General features: G+C 36.1%; 1 pseudogene; it reads right to left on the bottom strand.

Moving 5' to 3' along the window:
- Positions 1-1009: 1009 nt before the first annotated feature.
- LOC107059265 (uncharacterized) lies at positions 1010-5491 on the bottom strand (annotated as a pseudogene).
- Positions 5492-18301: the final 12810 nt, after the last annotated feature.

Here is an 18301-nt window from a genome sequence, read left to right on the forward strand (position 1 = left end):
TCCTCAATCCCTAGAATGTGGTAACATAATTGTATAATTATCAGTTATTTAAATAAAGAAAAAGAAAATGGCTCCCTTTTTTTCTCCTTAAATCGGTAACTACCATAAAAATACTTAAATTTAATATAAAAATATCCTAATTGTTCAAACTTATAATCAAACTGGTATTTTAAATAATTATTAAAAAGTACATTTATGACTAGTAATATAACGTCTTAAATACATATGTGATGTGATTTATCTTAGAGAAAATAATTGTTTTCGTCCCTGTGTTATTGTCTTATTTTTATTTTGGTCCCTATGATATCTCACTAATCATACTTAACCTTTAATTAATTAAAGTAAGTGGTTTCAGTCCTTCTACTAACAGTGAATATCAATTTAAATAGATCACTTACTGTTGCCAGGGGTAATTTTGGTATTACAATAATCATATATATAAATAATAATATTTTTTGTTAGAGTTCACGTGAAATAACTCATTTCACAGTGAATTGCACTTCCCAAAATAATGTCATTCATTTGGGAAAGTGAAGATTCAAAGTAAAACTCATTTCTTAAAATGATATCTCTTTCTCTCTCCCGTTTCTTTCTTAGATTTAGAATGGCTGAACTCAACAAATTGTTGATGAAATTTTAGGAGAAATTCAAGGCAGAGCTCATATTGGAAGGAATTTTGCTAAGATTTTATCAAGTTTTGAGTTTTCTTCTCTATTTTTCAGTGTGAGCTAGAGGTATTTTTTTCCATCCCTCTTCGATCTTTTTTCTTGCAAGCTTCGGTCCAGCCTTTTTGTTTCTTGAATTCTGTTGTTTTTATCTGAATTTACGATTAAGCTTTATGAGAAATATTTTATCTGATTTGATATATGAAGCTTTTGCTTACAAAAAAATTGTACATGGTAGCTTAAGTTTAAGGTAAGTAAAATTGATTTGGTAGTGTGATTTTTTTTTTTTGATAAATGAAAATTTTATTATCAAGGAAAGATGTTTGCAAGTATGAGCAAGAACCTCAACTATACTGCCTTGGTCTAGCACCAAGCAGGTTGCTTCTCAACACTATCCTACTCTTCATGCTTACGTCAAGATCAACAATCATCAGCTCTCGGCTTGTTGGTAAGGTGAGAGCTTTAAGCCCGATTTCAGGTGGCGCACCCTCCACACAAGCACCACCAGACAAAGAGGGGACAGGAAAAGCTACAGGCCCAAATCTAGGGATAAACGTTAAGTCCTTGAGAAAACACACTGCTCAGTTCAAGTCATTGATATCGCGCCTAAAATTAAAATTTCACCCATGTCCATTCCAAGAGTCAGAGACAATAGCATCCTAGTTTTGTGCAATGTTGAAAAGAATGGGGTGCTACTCCATTAACGTTGAATGGCCAAGCCAAAGACCCCTCCATGAAAGTATCTTCATTCCATTTCCATTTTGCAGAGAGGAATCATATCATATGATAATATGATTGTTTGGTGGCCCTTTAACTTGAGTATGCTTACGAGGAAATCCTAATGCACATTATCAAAAGCTTCCTTGATGTCCAACTTACATAAGGCCTAACCTCCTTGATGGATCCTTGCTTATCGTAGTAGCAGTGTGTCTAGAGTCTATTCTCCTTTCTATAGAGGTTCCACAATAGTTTGCATATGAAAGCTCGATTTCATGTTACAATATCAGTGACATTAAATTCACCTGCCGTCTTTGGATTAGCAAATTTTTTCCCATGCTAACAGTGCTTTCCGTGACATTTCTGCCTTCCCAGTCCAAAGGTATCTCCTTAGGACAACTTCGAGCATTTGGATAACTTTCTCTGGCAACTAAGATCTGAAACCAGAATGTTTGTATAAAGATAAATACACTCTTAATCATTTCTGCTTCACTTTTCGAACAAGGAGAAAACAAGTGGCAACCTTAGTTGCTCGGGGACTTAGAAATATAAGAAGTCATGGCTTTTGATCGTACAACAACTTTGCAAATAGTAAAATGCACTTCAATTTTCCAACTATAGTTGTTAGCTTTTTCATATAAATCAAATGAACCATTTAACACATGCAATGACTAATTTACAAAATCATGTGTCAGTCGCAAGAAAGTTGGAGCCGGCTATATGGGTCCTTGTTGTCTATGTTGCTTTGCCCTGAAATAGTCTAAATTTTGTTGCTTTGCCCTGAAACTGCAGATGTAGATGATGGTTGGAAGCACTAGTTGATCACAACCATATTGAATGATAGCAAACTTTACATTTGAATCTCAATCTCCTTAAAGGTACGTCATTCTATTAGAGCTTAAATTTTTTATTCTCTAACAAAAATAATCTTTATAGAATGAACTTAGTATTTGAAAATTGTGTTTACTGACCATATTTTAGCTAAGAAGCTTGTTCGTTATTGCCAAATATTTTATAATAGAATTTCTGGGGTTGGCAATTAAAGAAAGAAGATCCAATTGAACTTCCGCTAATTGAATTTGAGGTGATTGCCTCAGCAACAAATAACTCAAAGTAGAAAACAAACTCGGTGAAAGAGGATTTGGTTCAGATTACTGAATGGTTAATTGAGATATGTATAAAGGAAATTAGCTAATTAGACATAACATTTTTAATCTTGCTGCACCTTTCACTATTTTACAAGATACACTATCCTTAAATGCAATATACATGTTTAAATTGATAGACTAAAGCAACTATGTAAACTAATCTTTTGTGAACTTAAAGCTGATGCATAAATTTTAAAATAGTAACTTCGAATTCTAATGAGAATTCAATAATTGATTCTCTCGTCTTTCATAGATTTTATCCTTGTGCAACTCAATAAAAATTCTTTCTCAGGTCATATTGAAGAACTGTTATGAAGACTGACAATGGAAAAGTAACTATTTAAGTTGCATAAAGTTTCAAAAAAGAAAACAAAATCATCCATGAACATGAATAACTTCAAAGACATAATGAAAGAATTAGATCTAAACTTGTGTATGTACTTATTTATTTAAGGAACATTTTTTTTTCTTCGCCCGTGGATCACTTCCCACCCTCTTTCTACTTTGAGAAAGTACTTCTTGTAATTTTGATATTGGTACGTATTGTGTTCCCATTCTCTCGATAAAGAGTGGTCTTGTAACTGCTCTGGAATGCTCACCAATTTCTTCTAAAATGAAAGCAGAACTTCTCAATTACTCTTTTGGTACCCTTGGTTGGTTAAGTTGATTAACCTACAATATATATAAGAAAATAAGTCAGACAGTAAGTCGGATACAAGCAACATTAGTAGATAGTAAGTCGGATACAAGCAACATTAGTAGATAACAAGAAAAGTAATTATAGTTTGTTCAGCTATAAAAGAATTGGACTGCATTGATGTCACACTCTTAATAATGGTGCTTGAACCCTACAATAAAAAAAATTGTATCATTATCTTGTACTTGTTTGACTACTTCTGTTGCATTATTAAGCAGACAACAATAATTGAAAAGAACCAATTTATTTGACTACTTACTTCTGTTGCATTATTAGGTGTAGAAGGATCTTCTTTTCCGACTTGTTGATGAATTTGTTGTTGTTGAACTTCAGTGTGGATTCTCCCCATAAGAATATGGCACTTTCTACTATTTGTGCCCTAATGTTCCACATTATCCACACTTCTTTTTCCTGCTTTTTCTTGATGCTTTTAACAAGGTAAGCTTTCCAAAATTTGATTCTTTTTTAGTTGTCTCATCAATCCCTCTCTTCCTTAGTTTTCTTGGTCTCCCTGGTTGTACTTTGTATATTGGTGGCAATGGTGGTTCAATACCTATCTTAGGCCATTGCTCAATGCTGAAAATTGGCAGGATGGATGGACTGTAACTCTTCATGATCAACTGTATAACATTCATGAACATATATTTCAGGCTCATCCTTCTTAACCCATATAGTTGCAATAGCATAATTACAAGGTATTCCTGTTAAGTCCCATCTCCTATAAGAACATAGCTTCTCTTTAAGATCAACAGAGAATAGTCTAAGATAGATGTCCTCAATTTGGTAGAGCAATTGATCAGATTTAGTGGCATTACATTCAGCCGCTTTAGCCTTATTTTTTTCTAGCTTCAACATGATTTTGGGACAGATTCTCTAGCAGTACTTCATCATTTTATCTCTGTTCTTTTGAAGTTTGGACATCATATAGATCTAATTGATTCAATCATTGTCCAAATATACTTGTCTGTAGAAGTACACTATTGAATGACTCACACAAATTGTTAAATAACACATCACATTTGGAAAAGAAGAGAAAAAATCCCTTGACCAGTGACTTGGTGGTTTATTAATAAACCATTATGGAGCTTTTGAATCTATTTTTTCCATCTCTTTCACATACTTGGAGAATTCAGGTTCTGTAGTTGTCCTAGCAGCTTTCCATAGGATATCCTTCAGTGCTTGTCCTCCAAAACCTTCAGTTTTGAAATTATTGTGTAGATGTCTCACACAAAATCTGTGTGCAACATTTGGCATCATCTTATCAAATGCTGGAATTAAACCCTTTTTGTTTATCAAAACTGAAAGTCCATGCAAAAGGGTTTTGTGATATTCCTAGGTCCTCATCAAGAAGCATTAGAAACCACTTCCATGTTTTCTTTAGTTCACCTTCTACAATTGCGAATGCAATATGATATATGTTGTCGTTTCCATCAATGCCTATTGTTGTCAATAGTTGACTCCCCTTTTGGTGCCCTTTCAAATGACATCCATCAACCCCTGTTACCAGTCGACATCTGGCTAAAAAGCCCTGTTTGCAAGCTGCAAAACATATATAGTCTCAAAAAACTTTTTCTACCATTAACCATTGTTTTTGGATTTTTATCCAGCTTCAAAATACATGTAGTCCCTGGATTACTCCTCCTTAGCTCAGCATAGTAATCCCATAACATATCAAATTGCTCTTCTTTAGTTCCTGTAATTAGATCTAATGCCTTCCTCTTTGCCATATAAGCTTGGGTTCGAGTAATAGTACAATTATGAGTCCTCATCACATGAGTTTGGAATTCTTTTACTCCCCAACTTGGATTTATTCTAAATTCTTCTACGTACTTCTTAGCCAAAAATCCAAAGTCAATAGTCTTGTTATCTCTTTGTTTGCCACAAGAATGGTCAGGGCCTATTGTCTTGATCTTGAAAGGTTCATCTTGATTAGACTTTGATGCAAATACGAACCATTTGCAACTTGACACCTTACAAATGGCCCTCTACCTTGTACTTTCGTTCTTCTTAAACTTGATGTCTTTTTTTTGGAACACAGCATGTACCTCAACTGCCCACTTGAATTCTTTGCTATTGCTGAAAATCATATTAAGTGTAAACTTAAATTTTGGATCCTCCAAATCCCTAGTTGGATTAAAAACAATGAATCTTTTAAGATTTTCATCATCAGAATCTACATGTAAACTCATTAATTTCTCATATGATGTAGCACAATCATTTTCTTGAGTGTCATTGGGAAACATAGCCAACATGTTTGAGGCAACTCCAACCTCCATATTTGTTTCTTTAACTTGATTTTCTTTGTTTCTCCCATTAAGGCCAACCCATTCTACAGTAGAGTCAATGATTTTATCAAAAATCATATCATCTTCTTCCAAGGAATAATCATAGTCATTAAATGACTCACATTCTTCACATGTGGCATCACTCTCATCACTTTTCTCTGTTACATTCACATCTATCAAATCTTCTCCACCTTGTAATGGGTTGCTCTCAGAATCAGCTACATCATAGTTCCATTGGTCCTCTTCCGTGTTCTCAACAAATATTTCAACTACTCTACTGTCAGGTATTTCATAGATAAGGTTATCTATATCTAAATTGTAACACCCCAAAAAAAAATTTGAACTAAGACTCGAATCGTTCTTCGTAGTGAGTGAGATTTTACCAAGGAATTAAAAATTTCTTAAGTGTTAAGGTCACTAGATGTAGCACTTTGAGTTTCAAAAAGAATTAAATTGGAAATAGCAAAATCTGAAATTTTGCAAGTTATGCTTAAGTTGTGAGTTTTTGGTCAACTTGAAATGATCATAACTCCTAGAACATGATGAGTTAGATGTGCTACAAGATACCATAGGAAATACCTTTTAATTAACTTTCCAACGCCACCGAGTTTGCTTAGTTTCAAGTTCGTACGAGGGAGATATGTCCATTCGAAGTTGTATTGTCTAGATAAAAAAAGTCAAAACTAGAAATAGTAAGGGGTATTTTGGTCTTTTCCTTACCCAATCGTATTTAATTCATTTTTAGTAATATTTTAGGGGTCTAATCTGATTAGGTTCAGTTTTATAATCCTAAAATACGCCTAGGGTTTTAGTTGAGAGTTCAAGAAGAGAAAAGAAGAGAAAAGAGAAGAAAAGAGGAGAGGATCAAGCGTTCGTCGAGATTCTTGCGTCTTGATGTGAATTTTCGCCATGGGTTTAATCCCTAAGAGGTATGTAATATTCCATAGTGCTGGGTTTGTTCACCCACATGCCAAACATATTATTTTCAGTGAAGTTTTCATTCTCAAAAGTTGAAGGATTTAAGTTCTTGATAGGTGTTCATGAATTTCTTTCTAAATCTTGTTGTGTTGGGTTTTTGATGATTTATTGAGATCAAAGTGAGTGTTTTAAGGGCTGTATTGAGTATATTAGAGTGTACTTATCATAAGTAATTGATTCTAACTGATTGGGGAAGAAACCGTTCGATTCTAGGCGAGTTAGGGTGAGAAAACGAGCAAAGAAATTCGTCGCATTTTCTGGGTTGGGGCCTGGCGTGTCGCGCCAGCCAGAGCGCCACAAAGTAGGTTCTGAATCTTAGGTACTAGCGCTCCGCGCCACCCATAGCCCCAGGGTCACCTGCCCCGTCCAGTTTGCAATCGGTTGCTCCGTTTGAGCTCTTTCGAAGGGTACCTTCACTCTTTTTCGATTCTAACTATTCTAAGCTACTTCTAAACACTTAAAATCATTCCATGATCATAACCTTGAATTCATAATTCAAATTCAAGGAATATTTAAGAGTTAAGTTTTGAGAATTCTTTCGAACATTCTAAGAAAGTCCCTTTGAGTCATTTTGTGGAGTCTTCTACAACTTCTAGTAACTTGTTTCAAGACTCGAGCAAGTGAGTATGAGAATAAGGAGAATATATTCATGAGTCTACTTTTTTATCACGAAATCCTTCATATCATGAACAATAACTCTTGAATTCATAATTCACATTCAAGAGAGAGTTAAGAGTAGAGTTCAAGCTAAACTTTGAGTTCAATTATAAATCCTTTGAGATCAACTATCGATTTGAACTAGGTTCTGAGAAAGTAAGTATGAGAATGAGAAGATTTGTATTCACGAGTTCCATATTATTATGTAGACCCTCGAGTCGAGTCGTTCATGCCCATAACTTCCGCATGAACTTCATCAGTTGAGTACCTTTTAGAGGAGTAGTATCTTCAAGTTCTAAGTCTTTAGTATTGAGTTCCTAATCCCCTTTGAGATTATATTTCTAATCATGGGACTATTACATGTTAACCATGAAGTCTTTGAGTTGAATTGTTCATGCCCATAATTTCGCATGAACCCTATAAGTCGAGCAGTCTTGAGATGAGAAATATCTTTGAGTCCTTGAGTTGAGTAGTTCATGCTCATATTTCGCTTGAACCCTCTGAGTTGAGCATTCTTGAAGTGAGTAGTATCATTGAAGTTCTTGAGTTCCAAGTATTGAGTTCTATCTATGGTTATTGAAAACCTTGCATTAAGTCGTTCACGTCCATAATTCAGCATGAACCATATTTTAAGAAGTCTTTTATAAATGTTTTAACTTTGTTTTAAGACTTACGCTTTGAAGTTGCGTAAAGATAAAGCTTGAAGTTCATTTCTTCAAAAGTATATGGGGACTAAGTATTTCCAAAGAGATTTAAAATGTTTTCACATTTAAACAAGAAAGGAAAACCTTGATTTCCAAATAGCCTTCGGGCTAGTTTAAAAAAAAGAGTAATCGCTTTCTAAATGAAGCAAGAGAGGAAACTTTGATTTTCAAGATAGCATTTGAGCTAAGTTTTTGAGCACTAATCTCAAATCACAGAAAGAGTATGTTTTCAAAACATAAAGAGCTAGTATATTTTGGGAGTAGTATTGAGCACCGATATGGGAAAGAGTTCATACAACTATCAGCCCCCATAAACCATGTAGCCATCATGGGTAGAAAAGGGTCATACTTTTTAGATGAATCATTTTCTCATAGACTAGTGGATCCACTTAGTAGTTCAGGTCCTCTACCTTTGGCCGTGTATATGATGTGTTGGCAGTGTGAGGTAAATCGTTGTATCATCACTAAAGCTCTTAAGTGATGGTTGTCGATTAGAGAAACTCCCACAGCAGTAATTGCATGGTTCCTCAGGGGGTTCTGCTTAGTATGAATGGGGGTATGAGACTTCATTCATGCATTGCACAAGTAGACTTTGAGAGGGAGCATGTTATGCCTTTTATGAATTTATGATTATGAGTTGACATCATGTTTTAAACAGTTTTCCTTTTCTTTATATTGCACTTGTTTTAAACTACTTTATAATGAAATGAGTTCAGTTAAGTATTCATGAGTTGAGTATCCAGAGTTGAGTATTTCAAGTCGAGTATCATATCTTTGAAGTTGAGTATCTAATCTTTGAAATCGAGTATCTAATCTTTGAGTTGAGTATCTTATTCTTGGGTTGAGTGAGTTGAGAAAAGGTAAGTATTTTTTTTTAATCAAAGTTCAAGCTTTTGTTTATGCTTTAGAATTTCTCTTACATGCTCGTACATTCCACGTACTGAGCCATTTGGCCTGCATCTTCTCATGATGCAGACATTGGTATTCAGGATCATCAACAAGAGATTCGTAGATACATCCAAGAGTTCGAGTTAGCTATGGTGAGCCTCCTTGTTTCTGGAGAATTTCATTTACTTTTCAATTTAGTCAGGATGTCATGGGTTGATGAGTCCACAAATTGGACTCATCTGGGGTTATATTTTAATAGAAATTGTGTCCTCAAATGCTTATTTTACCTCAATATCTGATGACAACCCTTAAGTTTCAAGTATTTGAAGTTTGAAGGAAAGCATGGACACTACGTTGCAAAAAGGAACGAAAAGGCTAAAAAGAACGAAGAAACGAAGGCATGAGGATCGCCGAGTCCACTTGGCGAGTCGTCGAGTGCACTTGGCGAGTCGCTGAAGGGTTTTTCTTCACCTTTTGTTCCAGTGTGTTGAGCCCTGAAGGAAAAGATCAAGTCGGCAGAGAAAGGGAACAGTCGGCGTATAGCTAAATAGTTCAGCGAAACAGTACTATGTCGCCCAATGACACAGAGCACGATGATGCTGAAGGTTGGTGCAAGACGGCAATGAACTACACCAAAGGGCGAATCGCCAAGTTGATCGACGATTCCAACTAATGACGCCAAATGATCCGCTGCAGCACAAATCTGTAATAACTATAAATACTAGTTAGAATTTTATTTTAAGGAGTCAAACAATTATTATAATTTTCATATAGAATAGTACTTTTTGATATTTTTGCTCTAAGTTTGAGAGAGTTTTGGTGACTTGAAGAAGGAGAGGATTTCATCTTCTAGATTTGGAGTTGGGTCTCTTGGATTCTTCATTCTTGGCCTGTAACAAGACTTAAATCTTCATACCCATTTGAATACAAGCTCATTTAGGTATACATTTCTGTCTTTTGATGTGTAGCTAAAAACCCCATTCTTGGGGTGTGATTTAGCAAATATGTGTTGATATTATTGTTGGGTCTTGTTTGCTGATAGGTTAGATGTGTTTTAATGGTGATTTAATCTAGTGGTTGTGGTTTAATTTAATGGGTTTGTAGTTGCAAATACAAAACCACCCATGTGTTTTCGGCTTGCGAGAAAGAGAGAGATCGCAGAACCAAGACCGCCAGATTGATGGCCTAAGGAGTGGGTCGACATGAGGTTTAGTCCGAGAGGGTAAGCCCTTGTCCGATATGCTAACACTCAGCTAGAGAGAGTGAGTGGGGTAAGGCGTAGGCTGGCCTTCATGCGAAAAATGGGTGTCCGAGAGGAACCCATTTGAAACGGGGTAAGTTACCCGAGAGGGAACTTATTTCCTTCTAAAGCTTAGTCTAGTCACTATTAGCTTGCAAATTTCCTATCGAAAGCATGTACTCAATGATTTATATCAATTTACATTGAGGTCACACCCCAAGACCTTCTCCCCATACTTGCTCTCCCCTTTAAATTTTGTTGTTTTTATTACACTTGTGACAAACCCCATTTGATATTTGACACATTTGTGTCACTTTTTAGATTTCTAATGTTTTTATTCATAAATTTCTTTAGCTATAATTAATTAGAACTTAATTTTATTTTTCTATTAATTCTCAAAACCACTCCTTTGGGACAGGACACCAATCCTTGGTTGGGTTAGTATATTATCGACGATCGTAGACACTCGTACCGTAGGTTAATGTCATTTGGTCATGATAAGCATACAAAATGGCGCCGCTTCCGGGGAGTGGTGTTATTTGAGAATTTTTAGTTTAATAGAGTTTCTGTTCTTCTTAGTGGTGGTTTACTAATTTAATTTTAGTTTGTTCTGTTGATTGTGTAAATATTTTAGAAAGCATGAGTGTTAACGGTAGTAATGGGAGCTAGGTGGGCCCTTCAACTATGTCTAAGAGCCCAACATCAATGATCCACATCTCATGGGAGTTGTTGGAGCCATCCGTCTACCTCCAGCAGAGGAAAATGCGGTGTTGCACATAACAAGCACCATGTTGCAATTTTTGCAACTAAAGGGACTTTTCAGTGGATTAGCTCATGAGGACCCACATGAGCATCTTCGAAACTTTGTAGATGTGTGTGGACCATTCTCGTTCAAAAACATCTCTCAGGAATTAGTTCGATTAAGACTATTCCCTTTCTCATTGATCGATGGGGGAGGCCTGCAAGTGGCTAGCTGAGTTGCCACGTAACTAGATCACTTTGTGAAAGGAGTTGGTCACCGCATTTAATGTGTAATTTTTCCATCCCTCGAAGATGATGACTATTCGAGATAACATCCAAAGCTTTAAGCGTCTGAATAAAGAGCCTCTGCACGAAACTTGGCTCCGGTTTAAAAAACTGGTGCTATAATCCCCAACCAATGGTCTACCTGATAATGTGCTCCTTCAATACTTCTACCGGAGTCTAGACTCGGTAAACAAAGGTCTAGCTGACCAACTCTCGCCCGGAGGCTTAATGTAGCAACCATATGTAGTAGCATCTCAACTTCTCGATGGAATGACAACCATCAACAGGGTGTGGTACACCTGCGAAGACCAGGTCTCACATGTCACATTTCTGCTATCTAAGGAGCAGGTTGTAAAAGACAATGAGAGAGACCAAAACATGGCCAAGATCATGATGCAGCTTGACATTTTATCCAAAAATTTCATGGGGGTTGGTGCCCGTGGTGTCAATGTTGTGGGAGTCAGGGGTGCGAATCCTAAGGAAATGAAGTTTGAAGCCATGTATGACGAGAAAGTAAATTTTCTAGCTAACCAAGGCGGGGGCTATCGTTCAAACTACCCAAGGCAAGGTGGTAACCAAGGATAGGTTAGAGACGACGGCTGGAAGGATTGAGATCGTGAATGAAGGGACCATAATCCAAATTGGAAGGATGGGGAGAAGGATAGATATGTGCCTCCCCATGAGCGTCAGAAGCCCAAGGATTTGGAAGGTGGTAGGTCCGAGGATATGCTCTCGAGTATCCTAAACAAAGTTGAAGGGTCAGAAAAAATGCTAAAAGGCATGAAAGAAGACGTGTCTCCCCTCAGCCAGACTGTCACCTCTCATTCAGTTTCAATCAAGCAGTTAGAGACCCAAATAGGTCATATCTCGTCTCATCTCAATCCGAGACAACATGGGGGTTTGCCTAGTTATACTATGGCTAACCCCAAGAGTGAGGTCTGAAGGTGGACTTGTGTCGTGCCACGACGTTAACTAAGGCGTTGTTTGGGAGGCAACCCAAAACCCTTTAAGTGTTTCCTAATTACTAGTAGAATAATGGTGTGTTGTTTGTACATGTTAAAGTAAGGGAGGTGATTGAAATAGTATATAGAGGCAAGCAATAGGTCTAGTTAACGGATCACCAACAAGATCGGCGAACACGATTCTTTCCGCCGTCTAACTCAAGGCACTATCAACTTGGATCCTGTAAAACTCGGTGGTCTGTAGAAAATTAGTGGCGCATCGCCGACCATGTCGGCGATCTCGATGTAGACCGCCGTTGGAATCCTCACATGAGCTACAGATCATGTTACATTTGGCGAAGAAACTAGACACTTGGCGCTTCGCCGAGTGAATGGGCGAACTTGACTCACATCACCGAATGGGCGGAAACTTGACGATTTTTGCAAGCCACATATTTAAAAGTTCTATTTCATTCACTTTCTCTCACTTCTTCGTCCTATCAAACTCACACCTGCACTCTAGCTTTATATTTCTTGTACTTTTAGAGTATTTTAGTTGTTGAATTGTGCTCGGAGTTGGATTGCACTGCTGCCTAGCACTTCATTAGTATCTATTCGGCATCAAAGGTTGGTAACTTGAACCCCGCGTTTAAGATATTAACATTGTACTCATTTGCATAATTCTGTTAATATTGATTAAATCTTTGCCGAGTCTCTGAGTTAATGGGATCACATGCATTATCGATTGGTATTCGATCATATTTGCGTAATTGGTAAAATCCCACTTGATGGTGTCCTGAGTTGAATTGTTTTACTATGAAAGTGTGAATTTTTTTTAGATCTTTGTTGAATTTGTAATGTATAGGTTTACATCGCATTATCAGGGGTTGCGGGGTTGAATTTGAAAGAAATGGGTTGAAAATAGACACGTGGGGCTGTTTGGTGAGCCGAATCGAACTCGCCGAACTGCTCGGCGAATCACCTAATGTCTCAATTTTTCCTTCTACTAAATGCTGCATGCATTGATTGATCTGTAACTTTTGGCGGTGATCCTAGTGTCGCTAAGCGTACTCGGCGACTCGCCAAAAACATTCTTGTTCTCCCCTTGTCTGCACCCTTGTACCATCTATGCATCAATTTCAGCAAATCGCCAAATTGGATAAGCACTCTACCAACTTGCTTGGTGAAGCGATTTCACACCTAGAACCCCCTGCTCCTATTTAAACTATTTCCTAACTTTTTCTCGAAGTCTTTTGCAGAAATGGTTAGATCAAAAGTTGCAAGAAAAGAGATGCCACCCCGACAAGTAAGAGCACGAGATTTCAAAAGAGACGAGAAGATAACAGAACTGGCCAAAGAGAGAAGAGAAAGTAAGAAAGCAAACTCTAGCAGAAGGGTTCCCATTGATCCCACTATTCCTTCGTGGAAACGTGGAGTCTGCACAGTTGTAAACTCTTTTTTGGCTAGCCATGACGTGGACAAATGGTTGCTGCTAACTCGCTGCAGAAACTAGGGCAAGTGAACACAATGAGAACCAGAATGACAATCCGGGGACATTGTCGAATTTTAGGCTAACGCATCGGGAAACGATTCCCCGACAAATGGAGCAAGCTTGTAGACACGATCCCCTCGTTACCTCCTTCGTTGTTCTTTCTTTACTTTAACTTCTGGATATTTTTAATTGCATTTGAGGACAACTTGCTTTAATTTGTGGTGGGGTGAGGCCCACCTTGTTTGCTTGATTATGGATATTCGTGTTTTGTGTACACATTTGGGTTGTCTATTTTTAAAACAGTGTTTTTAAACTGCTTGTTCGATTGTTTGAGCTTATGGCTCCTTTTGGTTTTAATTGCAAAATAATTTTGACCTTTTCGAAAAATTATCATTTTTCAAAAAAATTCGCCACCTCTTGTGTTGAAAGTGGCTGTTCTCTTGCAAATTCGAGTCTCGGTTTCGATCAATACCGATAACTTGAATAGTGCTATCAATTGAACAAACATGAACGTGCGGTTCCGACGAGACCAAATGAAGTTGCATAGACAATATGTGAACTCTTTGCATCTAGTTGTGATTAGCCATTTATTGAAATGATTCTCTTGTCATGACCGTTGCACACTAGCGAAAGTGTGTGGTATTGTTTGACTTAAGTGTCGATGCCTTGTGTGATGAGCTTACTTTGAACCTTGCATGAATAAACCTAGAATTTTCCCTGTTAGTCTGATTGATTTAGTAAGGTGTGCTCTTGAAATGATCTTAGGCAACTTTTGAAAAGTGTGAGACAAATTTGACATATACCTTTTTTGTGGCCTACCCGTGAGCGTATGAAACTCTTTAGAACACCCTTCGAGCCTTACCTTTCTTTGGATGAACCTTGATTAACCCTAGACCTTACTTGACCCACTACCTATAATCCTCTTGATTTGTGGTTTAGTGAATAGCCAACTTAGGACAAAAGCCTAAGTTGGGGGTGTGTTAAAAAGGGAAAGGAGAAGTCAAGAAGTGCAAGAAAAGTCTCCCTTAACCCATGGTATTGCAAAACAAATGGAAATCCTCCATATAAAAAAAAGTACGAAAGAAATTGAGTTTCCAAGCAATTCATGAAGAGTGAATAAAAGGATGACTTAGAAGCACTAGAAGAAGAACTGATAAGAGAAGGGAAAATGAGGTTTCGAAAACACCACATCTCACGAGGATGAAAAGTCACTGAGCCTAAATGATCATACCTTTGCACTCATACCCATAACAAACCTTAGAAAGACCTTTTTGATCTTGAGTAAGTCGAATCGAAGATCGATCAGAAAATAAGGGCAAGCCTATAGGTGAAAACATGCATTGTGTTCCTCTTTTTTGAGTGTGAGCGTTGCATCTGATTCCTGATCTTGAATTGATTAACCTAGTGTGTGAATATGGAATCATTCTTTATGTGAGGGCATTTAGATACTTTTTGTTGAGCTTGAACTTACACAAGTAGCAAGTATTGCGAACATGAGAATCTTTGGTATTGGTGTGTCACAATTTGAATCTTTGAGTGCACAATTGATCTTTGCATGTGTAATTCGAGTCTTGTTGGGTATGTTCATGATTTAGTCTTGTGTAGCACTATTTGAGACACCTTTTTGAACGACTGAACTTGAGTTTGCTTGAGGACAAGCCAATGTTTAAGTTGGGGCTGTTGATGAGTCAACAAATTAGACTCATTTGGGGCTATATTTTAATAGAAATTGTGTCCTCAAATGCTTATTTTACCTCAATATCTGATGAAAACCCTTAAGTTTTAGGTATTTGAAGTTTGAAGGAAAGCATGGACACTACGTTGCAAAAAGGAACGAAGAAACGAAGGCCTGAGGATCGGCGAGTCCATTTGGCGAGTCGCCGAAGGGTTTTGCTTCGCCTTTTGTTCCAGTGTGCTGAGCCCTGAAGGAAAAGATCAAGTCAGTGGAGAAAGGGAGCAGTCGCCATATCGACGAATAGTTCAGCGAAGCAGTACTATGTCGCCCAATGACACAGAGCACGACGATGCTGAAGGTTGGTGCAATATAGCGATGAACTACACCAAAGGGCGAATCGCCGAGTTGATCGGCGATTCCGACTAATGACACCGAATGATCCGCTGCAGCACAAATCTGTAATAACTATAAATACTAGTTAGAATTTTATTATATAAACAATTAAGGATGCCCTAAACCCTAACAACAAATTAAACTTTTGTCATGGAGGTGACAATTGAACAGGACGAGGTGGATAAGATGATGTACACAACAACCATACGTCCATTAAATAAAAAACCCATCATAGTGGAGACTTTATGAAATGGTTCATCAAATTGTGCGTTAGTCAACAATTGGGTATCCAAAATAAAAAAGATTCAAGAAAAGAAGAAAGAAAAGACTCTCATCTTGAGTGTTTTTGCTAATCGTAGTGCACAATACAAGAATAACAACTTTTCATATTATGATTATAAACGCAATATATCAAAAGCTCCCTTTGAGCTTTTACAAATTTGTGTTGATAATCATTGCCTATTCTATGACTTAGATAGGTATGGGAAATATCCATTGTTTTTGTGGAAACTATTGTCTGATAACAAGACCATAGTAGTTGGGCTAGGGATTGAACAAGTGGTAAAGAAGCTAGAGAAGGATTATAATATGAAGATTAGCAAGTGGGTGGACTTGAGGGATAAGGCTAGAGAAATGGCTACTTTTGGTGAAATTGCTAATAATTGTAGTGTGGAGAAATTGGCTAACAAGGTATTGGGTGAAGAATGGCATGTCAACAAGCCCTCTACTATGGAATGGTTCAATTCACAATATGATTGCCTTCTTTCTGATGAAAAGGTTAAATTTGGCTCATTGGAAGCTTTTCTTGCTTATAGAATGGCCATACACTTATTATTATAACATTCATTATTATATTTTATGTCTACATTAGCTAGGGTTTGTTAGATGGTTAATATATCTTTCTTTTATCCTATTATTTTGATTTATCATGTTATTTATTTTCACTTTTGTTATTAAACTCTTTTTCAAGTCAAAATTAAATACTCTTAAGAGAATTGGAATGAAGGAAAGTAATTTTTATTTTGTCAAAAGAAAAGCCTGAAATATTTTGTGTGATCCAAAACCCTTGCTGAAACGGACTCAAAGTCACTTTTGCCGGTGGAAATTTCTAAAGCGGTACTGTTACGCTAGTAGATTACGTTGCCATTTGGGGAGTGTCTTTGAATGACAATTGCTTTAAGTTTAAATCAATCTTTATAAACACTTTTTAATTTATCTATGCTAGTAAAATTGTCTGTCCATTGCGCGGCTTTATGAAATATTTATAAAATAATAATGTGTAAAATTTATATTTAGTTTAGTGTATAATGTATAAGATATTATTGATATTTCTCTTCGTCAGTATGATACATTTTCTCATCGTTTTTTAAATATATAAAATATAATTTCTTTTAGCATCTTTTTAAGTGCAAAGTATTCACATGTATATAGCAGAACAAAATATTGTGAAGTAAATGGAATAAGAAGTAATATTTTGACATAACAATAAATTGTATTATGTTGAAAATATTTTGTATATTTTAATTTCCTCTATCTTTTGTAGGAGTACTAATTTTCTATACAAATTCTAATTTTGTAAAAAAAGAATTTGAATTTTTTTTACTGTGTCTTTATTATTACATTTGTTTATTATAATTTTAACACTAATTAAATATTTATAAGAATTATGAAAAATAAAACATACAAAAGTTATGAATAATATTTAAGACTAGTAAATATGGGCGCGCTTCGCGCGATGCTAAAAAATATTAGATTCATGATTTTTTTAAAAATAGTATTTTAATTTCGATATTCAAATTCAAATAAACTAAATACTAAATTCTTACTCACTTTAACTGTATTTTAAATTTCTTCCGTATTAGCTTCATCGAAAAAGAAAATAATTTCTTAAATTAGCACAATTTAAATATCCCATTCCTTCATATTCTTTTATATTGAAGTAGTAATAATTGAACGTTAATATGATTTTATCCATTTAAATGCGTTTTTTCTAGAGTTATGATATAGTAATAAGTATAAAAATCACTTAGTTATCAGGTCATATACACTTTTAAGTGATAAATAAATAAATGCTTATAATATGTCATTTTCTGATGTAAAAGCAATTGTTAATGATCTTGTTGAAGAAAAAATACTAAAAATTAAATAAAAAATACATGATTAATAGCCTCGGAACCTCTGCCTTAGAGAAACTGTCTTAAATAAAAGAAAAATATTAAGATCCTATATACAACAAATTTTTTACAATGTTTTTCTATCATATAACTGCAATTAATCAACAACATAAGCATGTGTATAGAAAACAAAGTCAATATTAGTGACAAACAATTATAAATGTGAAAAAACTACATAGCCATTCTCCTCTTTCCAAATTTCTTCTAAATGACTCTCAGGAGCATTATTAAAATTCAAATGATTTTAAGTTTTATCACCATATTGACACATTTTAAGAAACCACACCATTGAACAAAAGAAAAGTAATAATATGAAGAAGAAAAATACTATTACCGTCCAAAACAGGCCTATGGAGTATAGCCAAGTGGTAAGCCATCGATTTTTGGTACCGGCATGCAAAGGTTCGAATCCTTATACTCTAGATTATGAACACCCGATCAGATCTATCAAGAACGAGCTGACGACTATAGGAAAAGCAACTGACTGCAATCCCTGAGCCCGCAAGCCAAAGGTTTGACTTTCACCTACCTTTGCTAAGAGAAGAGAGAAAAGGGAAAGACAAATGGCAGAAAGAAATCCTTCCAACCACGGAATTGAACACAAGACTTACTTCGGCCAGG

Source organism: Solanum tuberosum, unplaced genomic scaffold, assembly GCF_000226075.1.
Source record: "Solanum tuberosum cultivar DM 1-3 516 R44 unplaced genomic scaffold, SolTub_3.0 scf01109, whole genome shotgun sequence".
Lineage (NCBI taxonomy): Eukaryota > Viridiplantae > Streptophyta > Magnoliopsida > Solanales > Solanaceae > Solanum > Solanum tuberosum.